Raw genomic sequence first — 15,500 nt, 5'->3', positions numbered from 1 at the left:
GCAACCGTTGCATATAAACATTATGTGATATATTAAAAACTGGGGCTGGGGATATAGCCTAGTGGCAAGAGTGCCTGCCTCGGATACACGAGGCCCTAGGTTCGATTCCCCAGCACCACATATACAGAAAACGGCCAGAAGCGGCGCTGTGGCTCAAGTGGCAGAGTGCTAGCCTTGAGCAAAAAGGAAGCCAGGGACAGTGCTCAGGCCCTGAGTCCAAGGCCCAGGACTGGCCAAAAAAAAAAAAAAAAAAAAAAAAACTGGATAAACTTTGAAAGGCAATAAGTTCATGGTTTGAAGAAAATCCCTTGATGATTATCAGTCAAGTTCTTAATTTTTGTGCAAGAAATACTGTATGGCGCAAAACACACACAAAAAGATCCTTAGTATCACTGTTTAAAAGTAAGAGAAAAACAGGGGTCAGTCATGGCACTTGAACTCTGGGCCTGGGAGCTGTACCTGAGCATTTCAGCTCTAGGCTAGCACCCTACCACTTGAGCCACAGCACCATTTCCATTTTTTCTGGTAATTAATTGGAGATAAGAGTCTCAAGGACTTTCCTGCCAGGACTGGCTTTGAACATCAATCCTCAGATCTCAGCCTCCTGAGTAGCTAGGATTACAGGCGTGAGCCACCAGCGCCCAGATGAGAAAACCATTTTTAAATCAATTTAAAATACCATTTTAGGGCTGGGAATGTGGCTTAGTACTCGGGTGCTTGCTTAGCATGCATTAAGTCCCTGATTTGATTCCTCAGTACCACTTACATTAAAAAAGACGGAAGTGACGCTATGGCTCAAGTGGTAGAGTGCTAGCCTTGAGCAAAATTTTGCTCAGGGATAGTGCCCAGGTTCCCATTTAAAATGCATCTTCAAGTCAAGAATTGATGTCAAAAGAGTTATATAGTAAAAATCTAAATATTTAATAATGATACCATATATAACGAACACAAGATAACTGTGGCAGATCAAACCAGACAGAGGTAAAAGACACTTTAAAATTTAAGAATTAGAATTATCTTTAAGTTAACATAATAGGAATTATTAAAAGAATACTAAAGGAATTATTAAAGGAATATTAACTGAGGCTATGAAGAAACTGGTGAGAATTATTCACTTCAGAGAGATGGAGTAATTTTTTGTTTTGTTTTTTGCCAGTCCTGGGGCTTGAACTCAGGGCCTAAGCACTGTCCCAGGCTTCTTTTTGTTCAAGGCTAGCACTCTACCACTTGAGCCACAGCGCAACTTCTGGCTTTTTCTCTATATATGTGGTGCTGAGGAATCAAACTCAGGGCTTCATGTATACGAGGTGAGCACTTTACCACTAGGCCATATTCCCTGCCCAAGATGGAGTAATTTTATAAACTCTGACTACTGATAGGAAAGTAAAGAATTTGTCCAAAGTTACAGAATCTCAGAGCTAGCAGCAATTAACTAGGCAATTTATTTGGCCTATGCTAAATGTGCTTGCACAGATGAAATACTCAATGTTTATTGAGTGGCTGACACATGCCACACACAGGGAACAATGAGTCAAACTAGATTTCCATTTCTTGATGTTCCTGGTCATGATGCACAGAGCTAGAGAACAAACATAAACAAGGTGCTGACAAAGAGCTTTGTGCAGCCTACATGAGACAAAGATGGCATTGAGAAAAGACACTTGAGCAAAGATTTAAAGGGCAATCAGGAATTTGACAAGTAAATATAACAGGTGTGGCATAAAGGCAGCTTTGCAGGAAAAGGGCAGAAACTACATGGAGGAACTAAGGAAAAAGGCATATAGTCAAAATACGTTATACAACTCTCTATAGTGACATGGAACAGACATGGAGCAGGACCAGATCATGAAGTGCCATGGATATTAGCAAAGATGAAAAAGATGATGATCAAAATAGATGACAAAAAGTCTCTGATGCTATAAACTAGGGCAATCACGTGACCAGATTTATGGCTGAATGGACTGACTACAGGTACTATTGGGGGATTAGGAACTTTTACAAAAACATTTTGCAAGAAGCCATGTGAGAGACAACATGCAGCTGCAATATGCAGCTGCAAGAGGAAAGGACAGACAGATAAGTGATATAGGCAGAAGAAGCAGAAATGATCAACTGCATTGAGAATCAAAAAAACTGACTGAAAAAACCTTCTGTTCCACTCCAGTATGCATTCCATTCTGGATTTTGACTGTCTGAGATTATTCACTGTTCCTTGCCACATTCCTTCTGTTCTAAGGAAGGCATGGGTACTACTAACTCAGTAAGAGAGAAATGCTAGCCCCAAGCCTATCATTCTTCTCTATATCTTTAGTAACCAATAGCAGCAAGCCTGTGCAAAATGCTCAATTTATTTCTGCACACACACCACCCAAGTCAATACGTGATTATTACAGATCTCAGTGGCACAGGGCACTATTGAAAATAGAAATGAAGTTAAAGAGCAGGTTTAATAGGGTCATTTTGTAGTGAAGGCAGGGACATAGTATACTGCAAAGCAAAAGCTTTGTGGTCAGTAAGGTGCAAATATAAAACCTTGCTCCTTTAATATTCTTTTTTTTTTTTTTTTGGCCAGTCCTGGGCCTTGGACTCAGGGCCTGAGCACTGTCCCTGGCTTCTTCCCGCTCAAGGCTATCACTCTGCCACCTGAGCCACAGCGCCCCTTCTTGCCATTTTCCATATATGTGGTGCTGGGGAATTGAACCGAGAGCTTCATGTGTAGGAGGCAAGCACTCTTGCCACTAGGCCATATTCCCAGCCCTCCTTTAATATTCTTGAGCCTTACTTTCATCCTCTCTAAAATATGTAAGTAACACTGATGCCTACATTTGAGGAGATTTATAAAATGTGTAAAAGGTCTACTAGTACAATAGCTTATTAGAGATGTAAAAAATGAAATAACTATCCTTTCTTCATTTCCCATTCACCTTTGAATACTCAGACTTCTTGCCTACAAACATAATCCAGTCATGACCAACTGCTTTCTCTCTACTTGTCCCTCTGTCCCTACTGGTATCTACTACTGGAAAAATAAAGCTTCCTAAAAGCTAAACAGATTGATTACTTTTATTAGAGACTGCAATCTTCTATATTCTTCTTCTCTTTTGTCCTTACTAGTAAGGCTATGATTTTATTTGGGATATCAAGTATCAAGTAAGAAAATATTTACCAGGTTCTTCTACTAGGGGCTCGTGAGGGTGTGACTCAATATGGCAAGACTTAAGGGGAAACTTTGTAAACACAGCCACTTCTGTTCTCCTTTTGATGTCTTTCTGTTTCCTGGAAAATAGAGATGATGACTGGAGCTGCAATAACTATCCTGCAACCATTGGAAAAAGGCACAGAGGCCACTGGCTTTGATATCCCTGAGCTCTTGAAGCAATTCTTCAAACACTTTGCACTACATTTCCTATTGTATAGGAAAGAAAACAATTTCCTTTCAGTTCTCCAACTCATAGCTGTGCATAATTTCTAATATTCAGTCCTTCCCTTCCTACTTTGACAAGATTTTAAGAATCAACCATAATTTTCTTCTAATATGAAACTTTCAACTGAATTACTGCATGCCCAGTATATATCCAAAGATAAATACATTGTATATAAATATTATTAAAACCCATCATTTCCAAGATAATTTCTTTGTAAACTAGTTTGTTTTATTATATCCTCCATACTGACCTGAAACCCAACTTATAAACCATCTAAAAAGCATATCTACATCAATTCATTTAGTGCATGCAGAAGGAGTCCACAAAGTGGTTGATGTGGCAGAATTGCAGACTCCTGGGTATGTTTTGCCTGAAAGCAGCTGGATCCAGGCAATGACCTGGCTCCTTTCACCAGCATCTTCAAATCATGAAGGAACCTGAGAAAGTATTAGACTGGAGGTCAATGTGACCCATAAGCCAGACCCGATTTAGGCATGATTAAGTAAGGTGTCCAATGTAACACACAATCTCATAGTAAAAAGAAAATACATCTATATTCTACACACACACACACACACACACACACACACACACACACACTTACTTATAAATGTATATATAATTTCAGTTTTTAAAGAAAGATGAGCAGAGAAAACTGCATTGAAAGTTATGTATATTGCTTACAGCTTATTAAAACAAGATAGGTATGGTAGAACATGCCTATAACCCCAGTACTTGGGAGGTAGAGGAAGGAGGATGGAGGTTTAAGGGCCAGCCTTCTGCCACAAAGTGAGTTCTAGGCCCACCTAGGTTACATAGTGAGACCCTGTCTCAAAAAAATATACATACATACATCAGTAAATACAAGTATAATGATTCAATGTAAGCATTTCATAAATACATATGTGCATATTTAACCCTTTCCTTTACAAAGTCAATCTGAAGCAGCTAACAAGGATTCATGTTAATGTTAAAAATCCTTTCAGGGAAAAAAAAAGCCAGAACATCAGGTAAAAGGAAAATGAAGTATGCATATACATATTTTATTGGATCCTGAATAATTCCTGAAAGTAAGCTGTAAATTTACACCTGAGCTTCAACCTAGTCAAAATAAAATGGAAAAAATGATTAGGTGCAATATCTACAAAGTCTGTGAGAAAAAGAGGCAACTACTGCCTCTAGGAGAAATAATTTTTTTTCAGTTAGTACTTCCTTACAGTAAGAAAGTAAGAGGCACTTCTCACAGGGGAAAATGTAGAATGTGGCAAGCCATGTCTTAGTAATACCTCCATAATAAGTGCCAGAGTATATTCCACAAGAGCATCTCACCATTATTCAGTCAAACTAATGAATAGTTCAGGGAAGGCAATCTACACAGGACCACAGCAATGCAGTAGACTTATATAGTCTTCCAATGGGCTGGCTTGAGCTAGCAATAAATCTCAGAACATATTGATGAACCAAGAAATGTCTGTTTTTCCAACTATTTTCTGACAGAAACCCAACTCAAGTAGTAGGGTTATGAAACCCTTCATGGATTCTTTTTTAGTTAAAAGGTTCTGGGGAAGTTTTCATGGACTTTTTATAAATAGTACTTCTATCCAGGTCCACTTCTGGAGTGCTCTTATAAATACTTTATGTCAGTCTTTTTTCCCCTCTCAAAGAAGTGGCATAAAAGGGAAAGAAAATTTAAGTTGCTACTAGTTTTGTATTAGGAGATTGTAATACATGAATGCATTTTGGTTTTAAGGAAAATCTATGAATTCACTATCACAATGATTATGTAACTAAATTAAAAGATGATGTGTGAAGGTATGTTCCTAAAAATATGCCATCCCAAAGCAGACTTGAAGTGGTCCTTGTATGAGTGAGAATTAATCTCAGCTATTGAACAGGGTCGTGAGAACATCTAAGTTCAATAAAAAAGAAAAACAAAACAATAATCAAACAACAACAAATCCCCGCCAAGTCAGTAAGGAATGGCACCTGCTCCATCTGGAGGAAAGGCAAAACCAAAGCATATATAACTGAAATTAATTAAATTTTATTTTTTCCTTTGTATTTGTGCTGGAATATTTTTGCATCATCACTAAAAGAATTCTAGGAAAGACACAGGTGGAATATCCAGATAAAGCCAATTAGAACAAACACATATTAGCATGCTACCTTTCCATTCCTAAAGAAGGAATCTCTAGGTATGTGAAGATATCACCAATATGGCTGTGACTGAACTAAACTCTGTTGATGCAGTCTCAAGAAGTTGCAACTGTAATATGAACCAAAGTAGGACAAACTAGTGATCATTTGCTACTACCTAGAAAGGGGATAGAAAAAAAAAAACACAGCCATGGGAAACAGGGAAGTTATTTTTTATTTTGTGGGTTTCAACTCTACAAAACTGAAAACTAGAAACAGTAACAAGGTGAGTACCCTGAGTAGAAGCAGAACATTTAATACATTTTTTAGATAATAATTTCTAAATCAGAGATAGGATAAGATTGGATAAGTGAAAAGCCAGTAGTATGTTCACATTTTAAGCCTTCTTTCTAAGCTTATATATTTAGCACATATATTGAATCTAGCTCCAATGCATAATGCATAGCAAGGTTCCAATTCTTTGACATATTTTCAATCAATCAGCAGATGAGGTAGTCAGCCTCAACAAAACAAAGATTTCCAAAGTCAAATAAATATCTTAGTGGTCATTTTAAACTATGTAGTTTCACCAAGCAGAGCTACAAAAGCAGCAGGTTAGCAGGCTTCTGGCAAAGAATAATTGGTGCTGAGCAACAGATTGTATACAAGAGCAGAAACACTGCGTAAAACTTATATTGCTGCCTTACCCATACCATATGTGTATTTTGGATGGAAATAGGCAGCTCTCACACACCTCACATGTTTAGGACTACCAGTATGATGAATGAGCATAATGATGCTAGTTAACCCCAATGGAAGCCAGAAGAAAGCACTAAAATTATGAACTTTCAATTGTAATTTTTTCCAGTAAAACTTAAATTAGGAAACAGATGCAGTGGTAACAAAAATACAAAGTTACAGAAAAGATTTTTATGAACTCTGATACACAGGAATTGGAATAATTCATCTTCACAATGTTTGGCACAAATAATTATTAGTCTGATGTTCAAACATAAAATTCAAGAGTGTATAGACTTAGGCTGGGGGTGTAGTCAATGGAAAAGCACTTGACTAATATGCATAAGACCCTGTTTGATCACTAGCACCACAATTTATAAATATTCTGTACCAAGAATCTGTAGAGTCAAACAAATAATAATGTTTTTCATTCTTTATCACAAGTAGTTGAATCTATCATCTCACAATGTAGCCTTTGTTAGTGACAACAATGATTATTTTAGTAATTTTGATTGTCTGACAATTTACCTGTAAAGATTACTACAGTATTACTTCTTAATCAGCATAGAGCTTGATTAGTTAGTATCTAGAATCTATTATACAGCAAATCCCTATATCTTGACCCACTCTAATCAAAGCAGTAGTATAAAGATTGGCATTTGGGGTCCAGCACAAACGAGGTCTTAAGTTTGGTCCCCAGCACAGGAGGTGGGCGGGGCAATGTGCGGGGATGAGGTGTACATTGGTGGTAAAACTTCAATTTGATTTCCAAAGAGGAAAACAGACATGCTTTGTGGGGAGGCAGAGATCTCAGACAGAGTATCTAACTTTCCTATTTCATGAACTAAGACTCAAAGTTGAGGAGAACTTAGCAGTGTCCAAAATTATACATTTAGTGAGCAGAAGAGTCCAGCAAAAGTGTACTTTCTTCTCTATTAAGTGGCCAAGCAATTAAAATGAAAATAAAGGTTGCTATGCTACAAAATCTTCTCAAAAAGTATACAGATGAGATAAATGTATTACAGAATAAAGTTTACTGTTTGAATTACAAGGTAATAATCTATGCTCCATTTCTCAAAGAAATCTTAAAATTGAAAGGCTTATGTTAAGAGAAACAGAAGGAACAAAGATCCTGGCACTCCTTGGCAATGTTATATTTTTTAAAAAGTAACTATAAACGTAGAAATTAATATCTCCAAACTCGAGTCTTAGCATCATATAAACAGAAGGAAAATTTAAACATAAATAAATGTTCAAACAAGTACTCCACAAAGTGTTGTGAAGTTTTTTGGTGGGGGTGGGATGGTAGGGAATGATATGCCTTTTGACATTAGAGTTAATTAATGAGAAAAGTTTAAGCCATGCTACTTCACATGAGATCTGAAGAATAACCTCCAAGTCACCTCACTCTTCTCCCTGCTGGAAAATCCCTAGGTGACAGGGGACAGATGTTTTGACAAAATGTGATCAGATGTGGTGCCTCTGTGATCAACTAATTAAGAGATCTTAAACCCAAATGAGCCAGGCAGGAAGTGCCAACATATCTTCTTGAAAATCATCTTCAATAGAAGATTAATTGTTTCACTGTTTTATTATCACACAAAATCTTCCTATAAAGAAAAAATAACTGAGTGAACACATTGGTTTCTCAGCTACAATATTACTATTATTTACAAGACCAGATACATTACCACCAACAAACTGGAAAATCAAAATGCAGGAAAGAATGATTTAACCTATTTATCAGTTGAAGTGCAAATACTTTTGGTATTTTTATGTATTATATCATCTTCCTTCTTAATTTTTACATAGAAGCAATTTTAGTGCCTATATACTATTGTATAATATAATATATAAAATATGACTAACTTCAATTAAGAAGTCAATATCTTTATATTTTATCAAAAGTTCATCATCAATGTCAGTTACAAAACTGTAAAAGATCCCACTCTGAATATGCTATCTTTACTGCACATAAAACTGGTTAATATAAAATATTATTTTCTCAGAATAGAATATTAAAAGTAGATTTACTGTCAAAATGTATTAACATCTTCATACTCTTAATACTTATTACCAAGATGCTTTCCAAAAATAGTTGTACTAACTTAAACTGTCTTTGGTATCAATATTCATTATAACTCTATTTGGATTATGACTATCTTGTGAGAATAAACAGTTTCATAATCATCTTTGTACCACCAACACTTTGAATTTACACACTTATATACTTATGTAGTACTAAAAAAATTAAACTGAAATCTTGAAATCCATTGGATGAGTGTTTTCTATGTTTGAAACTGTTCTTGGGAGTAACCCTGATTCATTTTCCCCCTATACCATGGAACCACAATTCTTTTGTAGACAACAGAGCCCAATTTTTAATGGGATGATCTTATTCTGCTCCCTAAGGGGTTGTAACCAGAGTATACATCATACGGAATGAAGAAAGCCATAGATATTTTCATTATTTTACAACTATCTAAAATAAAAAGTGAGGAAAATTAATTGCCTAGAGATGTAGGAGCCTAGGATGTAGAAGGTAAGTGAAACACACAAGAAGAAAACCGAATACATTTTACTAACATGCATATTTCATAATTTTTTGCAAAAATTACTTTTAGGCTGAGAGAAGGGGATTTACGTGAAAGGAAAGATTTGACTAAAATGTACAAAGTTCCAAACACAAAGACAAATAAGCTTTAATGACTATTACACAGAATGTGGCTATAACAAAAAATGCACTGTATATTTCAAAATTACTAAAAGAAAAATATGTGAGATGTTAGATTTATTAAACTGATTTAATCATTCAACATTGTAAATAGATAGAAATATCTTTATGCTTCAGAGATTCTAATATTATGTACTTAACAACTTTAGAAAAACAGTTTTTATTTTTTCTACTGATTTAATTATGGACTTTGCAACTGCTTGTAAATTTCCTGGCTTAACTCTTCAATGAGAAATTTATATTAAAAATACAAAAAGATACTCTGGCTAACAGAAGTTGAGGGTATTAATGCCAAAGTTTATTCCTATAAATTATTTTTGTGTCTTCTGTCATTATAACCACAGGACTATTGCAATACCACCAACTGATAATAATCTTTATAAATCCTACTGTGCAGATATACCATCTGTTAGTTATTATTTTATGTGTCGCCACACACATGTGAATCAGTTATCACTCAGGATAAATACACAGATATAATTATGGTTTCATGGGAGTTTTTTTGTGATTGTAGTTTATTATCTTTAGGCTAGTGAGTAAATAAAAATACTCCTCAGTCTTGAACAGCAAAAACAAAGTTCAAAGTTTAAAAATTATGTTCATAATTACATCCACAACTCACAAAATATACCTACATAAACAAAAAACAACAGGTTTTCTAGTTCATTGACAGCTAATATAATTCCTGTTTTCATGATTCTAAGCATTTTCCAAGACGGCACAGTAGAAGAGTAACTACGTATTTGCACTGTTTATTCTCTTAGGAGATGAGTCATGATGGCAACAACTCAAAATTGGGCCTCCTCTGTGTTTGTTAGACTAAGTAGGCAGTAAGTAGCTAGAATGTCCTTACAATTTACTATCAAAATCTACCCAGAAGAGTAATGAGAAAAAGAAGGAACAGAAGGATGTGGATAAATCTACAAATTGGATAATTAGTTCAAATTATAGTGCTTCCTATAAGTACTAAAGTTTAATGACTTTAATAAGCCCAAACATGGGTTTAACTGGAATTCATAGTATATACACCAAAATACAGTGAACTATGTTAATTACTAATGACTTTTAAAGCACAGACTACATAAAGTACAACTTGAGAAAAAAAATTTTAATGGTTACAAAGGTCAATGATATTTCTTTAAGTAAACCTACTTTAGGTGATGATGTCTTAGGATCATAGATAGGCCAACTATAAGGTAGAAGAAACTTTATTAACTAAATCAACTCATCTCTGAAGGAAATCCGAAACTCTTTTAGTGGAGGAAATGAAAAGGAAACAAACAACCTTTCTAGACGTACTAAGAAATCATGATTTTTCTGGAGTGAATGTTATAGTACTGTCAATTTCACAAAATACAAATACTTATCCAAATATATATGATGCTTTTAATAAATGGTATTTTGTATAGATATGTAAAATATCTCATAATCCAGCTCTAAAAATAAGCCTATCCGATGCTTACACCAGATCTTTTCCATCTACTTAACCTACACACTAGAATTCCCACTATGTCAAGGGATGAACTAGGGTAGGGAGCTTAGTGTATATTAGGCCTATAAAAGTGTAAGGGAAAACATCACAGATTACTTAACAAATTAATTTAGCTAATATTAAAACTATACTATAGGACAGGTCAAGTTATTCATTTTATTGTTTTAACACTATTACCTGTCATTGAGATTCATATGTACAAATCAGTTACAGAGTATGATTTGTGTTTATTTCTACAATGCTCTTAAATGAAGAATTTCATTTAATTTAATTATATAAGCTTAATTTTAATTATATAAGTAACTACAGAAAAATGCTAATGGCTGAAAGTTCATCAAAGGTGTGAAACCTTTCTTAATTTCCCCTAATACTACTTTTGCCTCCACTGAAATCTCACATCTATCTTTGTGGTCATAGGGTTTAAAGAATGTATCTTGTCCTAAAAAACAAACAACAACAACAAAAAGAATATATCTTGTCCTGTGTTAATTGTAGTAATGTTGAATTTTCTAACTTTCTATGAATAGACTGAGAATTCCTATATCTCTAAGTCAGAGTTCCTGAGTTTTGCATATTTTTATGTCCTCCCAGCCCCATGTCTAACATGATCCCTGGAATTTTGTGGGCAATCTATATTTATCTGAATTTACCAAAACTCTTATTTTCGTATTGTAAAGGTCCTGAGAAACATAAGTAATATTTTGGTAACTATGAATGCTTCTTGCCTCTATTAATTTACCAACTCCGTTCTCATTATACATAGTATTTCTGTATTTCTTTAAAAAATTTAAACTTTAAATAATAACAATCTTTGTGGCAGCACAATAATTATAATTTCTTACTCAGAATATCTGTATATTGTACAAACTAGCTGATGTAAAAGTGCCAGAAATAAAGATTTTTAAGTAAAAAACTTGTCACAGTGAGAGAGAGAAGATACAACTGTGTAATAATATAAAACAGAAAATAAAACTTAATAAAATATTAACTCATGAGTGGATCCTTATTAACTCAGTTACCTACCCATAAATTACTGGCAGGGCATTACATAACACCACACACATCTTAACAGTATGATAGCTGGTAGGCTGGGAATATGGCCTAGTGGAAAAGTGCTCGTCTTGCAAACAGTATGATAGCTGGTGAGGGTAGGAAGGTGTAGCTCCCAGTCTCCTGTAATTCATACTGGAGTCATCATGCGCAATGTAAGTAGTAAGAGGACATTGTGGATGTCCCTAGCTGAAGGAGCAGAATAAAGCATTCATAAACGAGGTAACGTTCAAACAGAGTTCAGCTTTATTTATCAGACTTAAGGGCATTTGGGGGTGTAGAAGTAACAGTCTGCTGTTCATTTTTAGAATAATATTTTAGAAGAAACTGCTGGTTTAATAATAGTCTAGTGAAGAGGTGAAGATGCAGTTGGGGGGAGGAGAAAGCAGATTGGAAGATAATTGGTAGGTAGACAAATTTTATGAGCAGGTAAAAAGAATGAATCAAAATGACAACCCTTTAATTTGGCAGATGGATGATGGCATTAAATGCAATCTAAGTCATAAGTTAACAAGTATTTATTACATATCTTCTAGGTACAATACACTCATCACTCATCTAACAGATGAAGTCTGTTATCATTCTAGTGAGGGGAGACAGAGTAAACATGTGAATAACCTACAATAGTAAAATAGGTGAGGGAAAAAATAAAACAAGTTATGTAATGGTGACTGTGAGGGAGAGGCACTTTATCACAGAGTGTCATATGAAGTGATACTTAAATGACAATAGAGGAACTAAGTGAAGCTCTGGTTTAAAGGAGTGGGGCACCAAACAGCAGAAACACTGGCAATAGGAAAGCAGTGTTTTGTGGGGGAATGTAATGGAAGTATAGAGAGACATGAAACTAGAGAGGATAGAGATCCCTATGTATTTTTCTTAAAGTGATTGAGCAGTCAGAAGATTTTAATAGAGGAGTGATGTCATCTGATTTCTATTTCTGTCATGTTACTAGAGAATGGGCTTAAGGAGGAAGACTGGAAGTAGAGTCCTGGTTAACATGGTAACTTAGATTGTTTTAATGAAAAGTCTAAAAAAATAGCACAACAATGAGATACTTTGAAATCTCTAAGGACTGTTACCTTAAAAAGCTCCTCTTTTTAAGATATAATCTTGGTGGGAGAAGATCTTTACCGGCCATTCAACAGACAAAAGCCTCATATCTAAAATATATGCAGAAGTAAAAAAATTACCTTCATCCAAAACAAAACCGCAAAGAACCAATAGCCCCCTCATCAAGTGGGCTAGAGACTTAAAAAGAGACTTCTCTGATGAGGAAATGAGAATGGCCAAGAGACATATGAAAAAGTGCCCTACACCACTGGCCATAAAAGAAAAGCAAATCAAAACAACATTGAGATTCCATCTCACCCCAGTAAGAATGTCCTATATCAAGAAAACTAACAATAACAACTGTTGGAGGGGATGTGGCCAAAAGGGAACCCTACTTCATTGTTGGCGAGAATGTAAACTGGTTCAGCCACTCTGGCAAGCAGTATGGAGATTCCTCAGAAGGCTAAACATAGAACTCCCCTATGACTCAGCAGCCCCACTTTTGGGTATCTATCCAAAAGACCACAAACATAATCACACTAAAGCCACCAGCACAACAATGTTCATCACAGCACAATTTGTCATAGCTAGAATCTGGAATCAACACAGATGCCCCTCAGTAGATGAGTAGATCAGGAAAATGTGGTACATATACACAATGGAATTTTATGCCTCTATCAGAAAGAATGACATTGCCCCATTTGTAAGGAAATGGAAGGACTTGGAAAAAGTTATACTAAGTGAAGTGAGCCAGACCCAAAGAAAAATGGACTCTATGGTCTCCCTTATAGGGAATAATTAGCACAGGTTTAGGCAAGTCACAGCAGAGGATCACAGGAGCCCAATAGCTATCCCTTATGAACACATAAGATGATGCTAAGTGAAATGAACTCCATGTTATGGAAATGATTGTTATATCACAGTTGTAACTACTTTCAATGTGCCATATGTAACTGTAGCCTCTATTATTGATGATATTCCTGTATCACCTTCCTGTGGTTGTACCTACACTATCTCTGTATCTTATTTGAGTATATTGGAAACTGGGTATACTGGTATTAGAACCAGGAAATTGGAAGAGAATACCAAAATTGAGAGACACAGGGTATAAAAAGACAAATAACTACAAAAGCAATAATTATAAACTGTTTGGTGAAAATGAACTGAACAACTGAACTACTCATGGGGGGGGAGGAAGGGAAAGAGAGAGGGGGGAGGGGGGTAATGAGGGATGAGGTAACAAACAGTACAAGAAATGTATCCAATGCCTAATGTATGAAACTGTAACCTCTCTGTAATTCAGTTTGATAATAAAAAATATATATATAAAAAGAAATAATCTTGGAATTCTATCAGTGAGCCAACATTGAAAAATAACAAGTGTCCAATTTACAGACACTTTGTATGCTATTGTCTGAATGTTAGGGGAAATTTGGAGGAATTCTTCATATTCATATGTTGAAACCAAATTGTGAAGCTGATAGTATTAAGATATATATGGCTTTGGAGACAGAGGCCATAGGGTGGGGTCATGAATGAGATTGGTTTCTTTATAAGGGGCTAAGACACTAAATAAAGTGGTAAATGAGAATGGCATCATCTGTGTACCACAGCAGGGTCTTACAAAATACCAAAAGCAGCCTGCACCTCAATCTTTCCAGCACCCTGAACTTGAAGACACAAATTTCTGTCGCTTAGCAACTACCCATTGTATGGTATTTTATTTTAACAGCTTGAATAGAGTAAGACACTAACTGTTAAACTTGGTTAACCATGGCTGATTCCTGAACCATCCTATTGGTTCTTCTTCTAATCCCAAATAATCAAATATTTCCTACCAAAGACGCTACTCAGCATCAGCACTAAGTGAATAAGTGAGAGATCAAGATGCTTCATTGTAAAAGACAGTTTTCTTTGTCCTGAGTCTTTTTCCATCACTACATATTTAGACAGGGGCTTAAATTCAATCAGAGCTTAATAAAGAGCTACAATACACATGAATAAACGAATATTTTCATGAATACTTTTATAAAAAACATGATTTTTTTGTTCCTTTTTATGAATCTCTTTCTTACATCTTTAAGGTTTTCCCCAATTGTTTTTCCCAATATTTGCTCAGTGAAACATATTAATAGAAAAATTAAAATCTCTTAAATGTTACTTTCTATTTATAAGGCCTAGTTGTATTCATTTTTTCATTTAACAAATATTTTTGACTGCCCAAGCTTGCTAATAAGCATATGGGGATACTACAATAAACAAACAGACCAAGTCACTGATATCTCTTTCTCCTTTTGTCTCCCACTCTCTCTTCCTTCTCTCTCTCTTTCTTTTTCTCTCTCTCCTCCCCCTCCCCATCTCTCTCCCCCTCTCTCTCTAGTTGCAGGTAGCAATACCGTCCCCCATTCGACAATGCACCAGTTTGCAAGGAAAGAGTAGAAGTTACTATTATTTATACTCAGAGAACTATGCGTTAAGTGACTTGTTTAGTTTCACTCCAGAGAACTCACTTCCAAAGGTTGTCCTTGTAGTATGGGTATCAATCCCACCCTAATACTTAACATTTCCCTACATCTTGAAGATGATTATTTCGGTCAATAAGTAATGTTAATATATTCTACATAGTATGCAAAAGCATCTTGATGATATTTTCAAGTACCCACAAGGAGCAAATAGCTTTCCCATGTAAAAAGAACAAATACCTTCATCTTTCTACAGAACACTGTCAAGGATGTATACTGCAATGAAGGAAATATAGTTCTGAATAGATTTTTTCAAACCTTCATCTATAGGTTCATATGTTATCTATTTAGTCAAATGTGTTAGAAAATGTCCTATTAAAATAGTTCAGATGGGGGCTGGGAATATGGCC

At 35.4% G+C, this 15,500-nt stretch overlaps 1 protein-coding gene across 2 annotated transcripts in view; it reads right to left on the bottom strand.

Moving 5' to 3' along the window:
- Umad1 (UBAP1-MVB12-associated (UMA) domain containing 1) overlaps positions 1–15,500 on the bottom strand; it is a 165,638-nt gene that overhangs the window by 33,770 nt on the left and 116,368 nt on the right. The gene's annotated exons all lie outside the window — the stretch shown is intronic.

The sequence above is a fragment of the Perognathus longimembris genome, chromosome 2, assembly GCF_023159225.1.
Source record: "Perognathus longimembris pacificus isolate PPM17 chromosome 2, ASM2315922v1, whole genome shotgun sequence".
Classification (NCBI taxonomy): Eukaryota; Metazoa; Chordata; class Mammalia; order Rodentia; family Heteromyidae; genus Perognathus; species Perognathus longimembris.
Note: the sequence above shows the minus strand (reverse complement) of the source record. Positions and strands in the feature narration are given on the sequence as shown.